This window comes from Melospiza melodia, chromosome 3 (assembly GCF_035770615.1).
Source record: "Melospiza melodia melodia isolate bMelMel2 chromosome 3, bMelMel2.pri, whole genome shotgun sequence".
Taxonomy (NCBI): Eukaryota; Metazoa; Chordata; class Aves; order Passeriformes; family Passerellidae; genus Melospiza; species Melospiza melodia.
The window spans coordinates 69,299,150-69,309,500 of NC_086196.1; positions in this window are offsets into that span (position 1 = coordinate 69,299,150).

Here is a 10,351-nt window from a genome sequence, read left to right on the forward strand (position 1 = left end):
AGGGGTGGCTCAGCAGGACCTGCTCCCTGGCACTGACCACTGCCTTTCCTCTGGAAAGGACACGGGACCAGCTGCCAGAGACCTTTTAAAAGGTTTCTCAGAGGTTTCTCAGCACTTATAAGATGAGGCTCAGTTCAGCCAAGTGACGAAGAATGGGGCCTTTCTTTGCTCACTAGCAGAGTTACCTGGACTAACATCCCTCCAACTTCCTTTGAATCCATCTTTTAATTCTGTTCTCAAAGGGCTGGGTAATTAGGTTATTTAGAAGCTGTCAGCAGCACAGGAGACTGGTAGCCTCTGTCCTGGACAGTCATTTTCATAGTCTGCTTTTCAAGTTGTGCCATAATACAGTTTTGTATTGTGGCCTTGTTTGCCACAGCTCAGCTGGTTTATTACAGGCCATGGAATCTGTCCTGCTCTTCAAGAAACACAAAGGTAAAGCTGGAGGCCATTGGTGAGGCAATCTGCTCTGATTTCTGCAGAACCAGAGGGTGCTTGATTCGGCTGTGTGGAAACTGTCTGAAGGTAACTCATTGTAACCTCTGACTGCTTACACCCCCCTGCATGGATAGATATGAAATGAGTTAAGATTAAACCCCAAAACTTCATTTTCTTGGCTAAACATCCATGCAGGAGTAAAATGAAAATTGCAAAATCCCACACAGGGAGCATATTGATAGATGTCTGAAATGCTAATGTCTTCCTGCAATGGAGACATTGTAGGGAAGCTACTGAAGCTGCTTTAATCTGTGCCAGGAGTGTTTTTGCAGCTGTTATCACATTTTCTTGATTTTTGTTATTTATGTGTTACTATATTTCAAGGTTTGTTGTCTTTTGAAGGATGCTGTCTGCTGCTCTGTTTATTCTCTGATAAAAGTTCCTGCCACTCTCCTGAGAAAATGAAGCTGGCAAAAGCTTTAGATCCCCCCATTTTGAAGTTCATCACATTTCACAAAGATGACTTTTAGATGACTTTTTGTGTGGATTGGGCTGGACTTCACTCCATGGGTTGTGTCCATGGCTCAGCAATGTGAGGAGCAGCAGAGAGCCCTGTGCAGCCCCTGGCACAGCAAAGCAGCTGGACTTGGGCTTGCCTGGAGGAGTCAGAACCTTTCAGGGTGTCTCCTTTGTACGTGGGACTTTAACGAGGCTCAACACCTGCTTCCTGCATCACAGCTCCACAGGCATCCCCTAAGGAGCACTGGTGATTGTTTTGAAGTTTATCTAAGTGTTCAGTGGTTTGAGATGAAAAGATAACCATACTTGTGAGCACTTACATCTAGGAGCATGCTGTCTTTGCCAAAAGCCAACTGGAAAACTGTCCCTTTCCAGCTGAGCTTCTGATGAGGACGTGGCAGACTTCCTAGCCCTTTCCTCAAGATTCTCTCTCCCAAAGGAGACTTCTTTTTATGGTTATTCATCTCAGAGGCTCAAGGGTGCTGGTTAGTACAGACCTAGTAACATAAGGAATCCCAAAATACACCTGAAAATTAGTGAAACCAGGACCAAGGAGAGCACTGTAACTTTGGGGGAGGAGTGGTGAAGGTAGTGGAGCCACTGCCACAGCATTACTCAGTATAGTGGATTTTTTTTTAATTATGGAAGAAAGTATTATTTTGTGAGGTATTTTTTCCCCCTATTCTATTTTAAGCAGATATGTATATGCCAACTTTTACTCATTTGATGGGGAAAAAGACATCCTTTCCACTCATTAAAAAAACAATATCTTAAAATGAAATGTGACAGAAGACAACAGGACAGAAAAAAGTGCCTTGGACCTGGAAGAGAGGCAGCTGAGCAATTGCAACAAAGACTTTTCCTGTATTTGCAAGTCCCATTTGGGACCAGGAAGGCGCTAAATGAGAAATGTGCCCATTGCCACTCCTCTGGTGGCTGGTAAGTCAATTTGGTTGTCCTTGCCCACCTACCAGTGGGTTGAGGGAATCTCAGCAGGCATTTCACCATGTGGAGGGCAGGGTTAACAAATCCAAGCTCTGCATTTTTCAGTGGCTGTAGTTCTGCTTAAAGTCTTCGGTATTCTCATCCTGCTATAAGGAAGTTTGAGACACAGGGTTTGGGCTGCTCAATTCTGCAGCCTGATCCCAGCTCCCTGGCTTTCATAGGTACACTGTGGGTGCTCAGGACATGCTGCTCCACAACTTTGGTGAGACACAGTCTGTCATCCTAGAAAAGGGACAAGCAGGTTATTATTTTTCTTTTATTATTTTATTATTATTATTTTCTTGCTAATTATTTTCCCTCTTGCCATTACAAGGCTTGATCAGGTTAATCCTTGCAGAGTTCCTGGAAGTTATTTTAGCAGGGTTATAATTAGATTGCATGAGCCTTCACCTTTTTCTCTCTCTTGCAAATATCGTTTTCCATTATCTGAATCAATGTAAAAGGAAAAGTAATACTAGCATGGATGAGGAATTGGCTGGGGCTGCCATTAAACATATCAATGCCCATGTTTCCCTTTGGAGTGATAATGAGACACTGGGATTTTTTTGATTTTGGAAGGAAAATCCCAATGAGAAAGATGAGTCGCGTATCAGTTTGAAGCTAAGCCTCCTATAAGCTGTTGTTTTGAAAAAAACCTGCCCACCTTGAAACTAGAGGCACATTTATTTTTCAGTATTCCCCAGATAAAAATGAACATTTCCACACTTCTAAAGGGAAGGCTCAGTATGACATTCTCAGTGAAACAGTTTGGTGTTTGTAAATAAATAAAATTTCCCAAACATGTGGGTATCTTCAGTTCCTCAACAAATGCAGCCCTTGTCAGGGAACAGTGGGAGCTCCACCTTCAGCACCGTCCATCCCAACATCTCCCAGCTCTGCTCTTGCCCCAGGCTCTGGCTGCTCCATCCCCTCCCAATGCTCTGAGGAAGGGGAACAAGGCTTTTGCTTCCAGCACTGACATTTATCCTGGCAGCAGCTGGGCTGACAGGAGTCACCAAGAATGCCAAATCTGCCTGGGTGAGGGAGGCAATCAGAGCTGTCCCCGTCCCTCCCCTTGGGCTGGGAGGAGGGATGCAGGGATGTCCCTGAGCACGGCACTCTGAGGGACAGGCTCTGTCCCTGAGCTCCTGGCTGTGATGGTCCTTCTCCAGGGTGTGAAGCTGCCCTGTGCCTCCCAGCAGCTCTGATTCTGCCTTCTGGCCCCCAACACCACGTCTGTCCTGAGCACAGCTCCCAGGGCTGCTGCACAGCCAGCAGAGAGGAGAGAGCACTCAGAGCACAGTTATTCCCAGGACCCAAGTTATTTCCACCTCATTCCCCTCCTAAGGTTTCTGAAAGCTTTGAACTGTTGGTACTGTCTGGGGTCTTAAGGGACACAAATACTCTGTTCACCCTGTGTTTGCAGTCCATTGGAGTTGTAGGATTATCTCCAAAGGCTTAAACAGTCTGAATGCCATTCTGGCAGAGCTGGGATGTATTTTGCATGTTGCTGTATGGATTGCTGTAGTGAGACTGCTTCTCATGGGCCATTCTCTCATGTTTATATCCCTGCCTGCGCTGGGGCAGATAAGAATAAATGGCCTCAATCTGCACCAGGGGAGGGTTTGATTGGATATTAAGAAAAACTTCTTTGCTGAAAGGATTTTTGAGTGTTGGAACAGGCAGCTCAGAGAAGTGCTGGAGTCACCATGCTGGAGGTATTTAAAAGACATGCAGATGTGGCACCAAGGGACATGGTTTAGTAGTGGACTTGGCAGTGCTGGGTTAACAGTTGCACTTGATGATCTCAAGGATCTTTTCCAAAATAAATTCTGTCATCCTACATTTAAGAGCCACAGGGTACTCACAAGAAAGATAAACAGTTTTTAGGTGGACACTATGTTGCCATGTTATTTTATGAAAAATCCTTTTGCTAGGATTTTTTTGCCTGAGAAGCTGAGAGGCCTCAGAAACAAAATGTCAACAATAATTATCTGCTACTGTGGAATGCAACAGGTGGATCTGTGATTGATCTCATGAGATTGTTTTTAATTAATGGCCAGTCACAGTCCAGCTGTCTCGGACTCTCTGGTCAGTCACAAGATTTTATTATTCATTCCATTCCATTCCTTTGCTTGCTAGCCTTCTGATGAAATCCTTTCTTCTATTCTTTTAGTATAGTTTTAATATATCATTTTCTTTTAATATGATATGTACAATAAAATAAAAAATCAGCCTTCTGAAACATGGAGTCAAGTCTTTCATCTCTTCCCTCATCCTGGGAGCCCTGTGAGCACCACCACAACACTGCAGCTGCTGGGCTGATACCCTCCGACTGCTGCTCCAGTGAAACACACTGATGAATGCATTTGTGGGCACTCAGGGGTGTCAGGAGCTGGGTGACTGCTGGAGGAGCTGAGTGCCCTCCATGCCCTGTGGTGCCACCAGGAGCTGGGCTTGGAGCTGAGCTGGGCTTGGTGCAGGCTGGAGGTGGGAGCAGAAGGCCAAGGTCTCTAAACGTCTGGATGGAGTAGGTGTTGTCACTCACATGCAAGAAATTCTGCCTGCTCTGGGGTTGTCCTGCCACAGGAGCTGCCCACTGATTGATGTGGGCACTAAGTTTGTCTCCCCTGGCAGTAAAAGAGAGAGAGTTTTCTGTGAAAGATTGTGGGTTTGCAGCTAATATGAAAGAGTTTATATCTTGTAGCTGTGATGCAAAAGGCTACTGTTCAAAAGGGTCTTTGGAGAACTCTTGGAGTGCTTTCCCAACACAGGAGATTCAACAAGGAGAGTCCCTGGTGTCTGTCTGTCTGACTTCCTTTTAGAATGATTAACCTTGCTGGAATATCAATGTATTTTCCATAATGTACTCTCACAGCCAGGGTCCTGGGCAGGAATCTTTTATTGTTACCCAGTCTAAACAAAGAAAAATCCTGCTGGTTTTTAGTGAAGCTGAGGTCAGCCAGACAGAATCTTCCCCATGGAATGCATGTAGACCTTTAAAGGCTCTCTTCCTGCTGATAACCTCTTCAGAGGGGAATTGGGAACTTCAAGCTGTTACTAAATATTTGGTTTTCCTCAACAGTAAAAGTAGCAGTGTTTCTCAAGCTTGGGTGAGCGATCTGCCTCTAAGACACATTTTCATACCAGGCTCTTTGCGGCTCCAAAATCACATGTCCCTTTCATTTAGTTTTCAAAGGATCTGTGTGCATGGACGGGCAGGTGAAGTGTAATGAATTAATGAATCAGGTAGTGAAGGAGAGTTACACCATGGGTTTTCAAGAGCAAGGTGCTTTTTTTTTTTTTTTTTTTGTAACTCTGAGACATCCTAGAAGTGAAGATTTTATTGTTGCTGCTCTGAAAGGTGGTTTCACCAGCTGCTTGCTCACCATTCCTATGCAGGTGTGCGCAGGAGCTCTCAGTGGACATTCTGCATCCACAGAGGGCTCCCTCTGACTTAGCCACCTGTGTTCCTGCTGCAGCCTACAGAGAAACTCCCACATTGCTGAGTTCTTGTAAGCTGAGTTGCTGAGTGGAGTGTGTTGGCGGAGTCCTACACATCTCCAGGTGTGTGTTTGGGGTGGGATGAGCTGCAGCCCAGCAGTTCCTCACTGTGGGAGCACACCCAGATGCCTCTGGCTGCATCTGCACAGCTTCTTCATCCCTCCTGTTCCACAGCCCTCTGATGATCCAGGCTGGTGTCACCTGTCAGCATTTTGGTGATCTTTTAGTAAGGAAAGGAACTCAAGGCATGAGGATTGCCTGAGAGCACGTTGCTGAGCTGGTGTATCAGTGGAGGGAATCTGTGATGCACCACTGAAAAGGCCTCCAAGCCTTTCCCCAGATTCAATAACCTCCCAGTGAATGAGTGCTGATCAAAAATGAGAATGTTCATCTAAGACAACCCTTCTACAGATCATGCATTTCATCAATATTTTTTAGTGGGCATTTACACTTTTCTTACTGTGCATAAAGAATTCAAATGAAAGTTACATTTTTTGTAATATATGAAGAGCCTGTTAATCTTGGAGAATAAGAACCCAATAAATTTTGCCAACTATATTTGTTGACATGATTATTTTTTTGCATTAAAAAATTATTTTGTGTCAGTAGTTTTTCCCCTGCTTGTTTTGCTAGGAAACTCAGGGGTAAAATTCCATTACATATATGAAATTGATAGCTAGCTACAAAAATAAAAGCAGATGGCAGCCAAGCAGAAGCGCCAGATGTACATTTCTGCATCTTTTGTATGGATCGAGATCAGGAACACAAATTTCTATTGTTTACGGTAGAGAAGTTAATTACCCATATTTTAAAATTCAGAACTTTTCTCTGCACTTATATATTCTTGTCAGTACATCAGAAATTGAACCCAGGTCATTGGCAAACATGCCTGCTGTGGGCAGTCATATTCCCAAACTGGGGTGGCCAGGCAAACTCCTGGAGCTACAACCAAATTTCAGGCAAATGCCTTGAGTTGCAAATGCTTTTTCTACAGTTGAGGGTTCTGGCTTTATCTTGTGGGAACACTTGGCAAATGTAGCTGGAATGAGGACAGCATAGGAGGAAAAGGATGTTTACATTTTCCCCTGAATTCTCTCTGAGCTTTCCACCAAGACATTTAGGCGTGTGACTCACCAACTCTTTATTTCAAGTCCAGCTTATTGAGCTTTGTTTAATATCCAGATAAAATTGTTCATTTCTAGCTCAGTTGGAACTTCAGATCTTTTTGTTGTGAAATCCCTTTTTTGAGCTGCTGTGATTTTCATTTTCAAACAACTCATCTGGGAGACAAGGACCTGGCGCTCTCCTGCCATGTAGGTTTTCTCTGCATGGAGAGATCAGCTTTTGCACTGACCATCACAACCAAGAAACAAATGCATTGTAAAATAAAGTTCATTTTTTTTCTTGCAGACTGATACATGGTTTGAAACATTAAAACCAGAAGATCTGGAACTTTTCACTGTGTGTCTGATGTAATAAAATTTCTTTAGGGTTTTTTTAGAATTGCTGGAATTTTTTGCAAGATTCTACAATCTCCATTTCAGACTCCTAACCTTGGCCTCATGTTTTCCAAAGATGGATGGACTTGTGGGGTTTTTATGGGGGGCTTAGATACCATTTTGAGGTTTGGAAGGAGGACATAACTAGGAATTGATATGACTGAGATAGGGGTGTCCAAAAGCTAATAACACCCTGAAAGCAGCACTCTACAGCTGAGTTTCTGTATTTTGTGAAATGCCCTGGATTGAATTTAAAAGGCTCCTTCTGAGCCATTTTTTTGCACAAACATGCAGTAGCTGCAAGATGAATTTTTAGTTTCAAAATAATTGTGAAGATACACTCCTCTTTCAATGGCACATATGCTACAGAAGGAACAAAATCACTACTGCAAGTAAGGATTTGGCATTTCTAATTGCTTTTGAACCTTCTCCAGCATAAAAATTTAAGTGTTAGGTCCCTGCCTGCCTTCTGGAATTTGGATACAAGGAAATAATTTTTGTGGAGTAAATTTGTATCACATACTTCCCAGTGACTGCCTGATACATAAGATGCATTTTGGCCTTTTCAGAGCATTCAGGAAAATAACTTTGTTACTGCTTGAGTGTACGTGAGAAATTTCTGGCTCTATCACCAATAGGAGTATTCAGGAGAGCCTAAGTTTTCAGTTAGAGGGTAAATTTAAAACAGATAGCAATTTTAAGCTAAACTGTGCTGTAAACCTTGATATCAGTGTTCTGTTTTTAGCTTTATAAATTGTCCATGAAATGCAGAAATCCAGGGACTCACATTTTAAGTGAAATGCTACAATGGATGTTTCTCCTGGGGTAACTCTCTTGCTGGGCAACTTTGTCCTTGGCCCTGCTTTTTGAACAAATGGCTATAAATCAGAAGTAATGCTCGTGAAACCTATGAAATACAGCAGGAGATAAATATCAAAGCTTTGCCACTATGAAAAAAGCCAATCACTTGTTTTTAAATTTTTAAATGTTTAATAGTAATAAAATTGTTATAAAAATAGGAATATAATTAGAGTAATAATAATTTTGGACAATTTGGATTAGGACAATATGAGACAACAGAAACAAAGAGTTACGGACATCTGGGTACCTTTTTCTGGGCAGCATAAGTCCAAAAAGTACATCACGTTAACAGAGGATTAACCCTTAAAAGCAATAGCCCGTTGAATATTCATACATCTCATACATGATGCATAAATTCCATTCAAACAAGGGATTCTCTCTGGTCAGTGCCAACTTCTTCCTCTGAATCCTAAATGGTGTCTTCATGGCTGAGCAAGGCGGGAAGAAGTTCGTTTCTTCTGATAATGAGGCAATAAATTCTCTTTCTCTGAAAGATTCAGGTGTCCTGTGGCTGCTATCTGGTGTGAATCCTTTCCTTTAAAAAACTATCTTACATAGCATAGTTTCTATTTTAACATTTTTTTTATAACCTAAAATTACATTTAACACAGTTTTAAAAAAATTAATACAGTATAACTTTCTAACATAACACATATAATATTCATTTTAATATTTGCAAAAATCCAGTCATAAAATATCCATTTTTCACAGCCATCATGTTGTAAATCTGCTTTGTCTTTTCTTTTCTTTCTTAGGAAGGTGCTGCTGGAGATAAATGTCCCCAGGATACAAAGGCATTGGTTGTGCCTCACCAAAATCAAACTCTGGGTTTGATTTCACTGAGACCAGCGCAGCGCAGCAAAGATGGATTTGCCTCTGTGTCCATCTGCTGTAAATAAACTTGCCTCTCTCTGGAAGAAGTCTCCTTCCCGGAGCTGGCTTGCATCCAGGGCCTCTTTCCTTGTCCCTGCAGTTCCCTGGTGTCTCATTGCTGCTTCTGTGCAGGAAGTGTGTGCCATGACAGCGAGTGTGCCGAGCAGTGGCTGGATAGCAAGGACAGACGATGCTCTGTGGGCATGGCAGTGGTGAAAGCCAAGATGTGCCGGCCATTCTTAGCACAGGAAGAGTTTGAGCCCTTCTCTGAGGTTGTTAGCTGGCAGCAGCTGAGAGCAGGCAAGGGCGCAACAGCAGGGAAAGGAAGAATCGGAGAACAGAGCCTATTTTCATCTGGTTTTAAGGAGTAAATGCTGTCTTTGGATGGACTTTGAGATCATCCAAATTTCGAGGGAAAAAAAATGTTAAATGAAGTCAGCTGTAGATCAGTGTTTGCACCTTCTTCCAAAAGAACAAGAATAGTTTAGGATGCTAACACTGCATCTATTCCACCAGCCAAAGTGTCCCAGACCTTTCCCTGACCCCAAGGGCAACCACAGCCTGTGCCAGAGCTCATGAAGGGCCAAGCACTGGCACTGACAGAGTCTCAGCTGCGTTTTCAGCCCACAATGTGCAATATGGATATACACTCCTAAAGTGAAACCCAGTTATTCTGTTGCTTTGACAATGTTTGTTTCAGTTCCCAATATACTTCTTCCTCTTGAGGTCCTGTTTAAAAAGAAAAAAGCTCTATTACTACAGTACTTAGAACAGGTCAGAGAGAGAAACTGAGAGAAATTTACCAAGCACCTGATCTTACAGAGGAAAACTAAAAATAAATCAGGCTTTTTTTTTTTTTTTTGGCAGGAATGAGAGAGGCAAAAAGGGCCTGAATCTGACATAGGTAGCTTTATTTTTAAGAGCAGATTTCTTGCACACACCTCCTGCCTGCAAATTCAGGACTACTTGCAGTAGTCTCTAAAATTCCATGGTGCCTGCAATCATCCGTGCTGTTGCTCAGCTACGTGCTCAGGGAAAGCAAACATAGGCAAATTAATAGTTTGAAGCACATGTTCATATTATTATCCATACTGTAAACAAGATTAGGAACTGTGGCTTACATAGGTCAACAGGTCTTGAGTAAAATACCAACTCCTAATTAGTGAGAGTACTTAGGACTGGTGGCTGAGTGTATCCACAGCCCAGACAGATCTGATTAGGCTCTGACCTACCCATGAACAATGTGCAGTGTGTTATTTGCTGAACATGTTCCAAACTATTTCCCACAGAAACCAGTAAAATACTATTAACATTGTTAGCAAACTAAAATATTTCTGTATTTTCTTATTATGCTTTGGAGAATAATCTGTCTCTTTATTAGGGGACACTGTCTGCAGCAGCAGAATTACCAGCAGTGACAGGGGCTGCCAGACACTGCTCCTGTGCAGACATGGACCGGGCAGGGTCTGGGGGAAGATTGCTTACTGAAGTGATATCCACATGAGCCAGAGGGCCAGTTTTCTGGGGTATGTGTCAAATCCAATTTCAGAGGTTGAGTGGAAACAAGGAATGTTTTGCCTGCGGCTCTGGAGGCAGTGAAGGACAGCGGTGGATGCACACGCCCTGATAATGCGCTGTACTGGCACCCTCTGCTGCAGTTTGGGCTCTGCCTC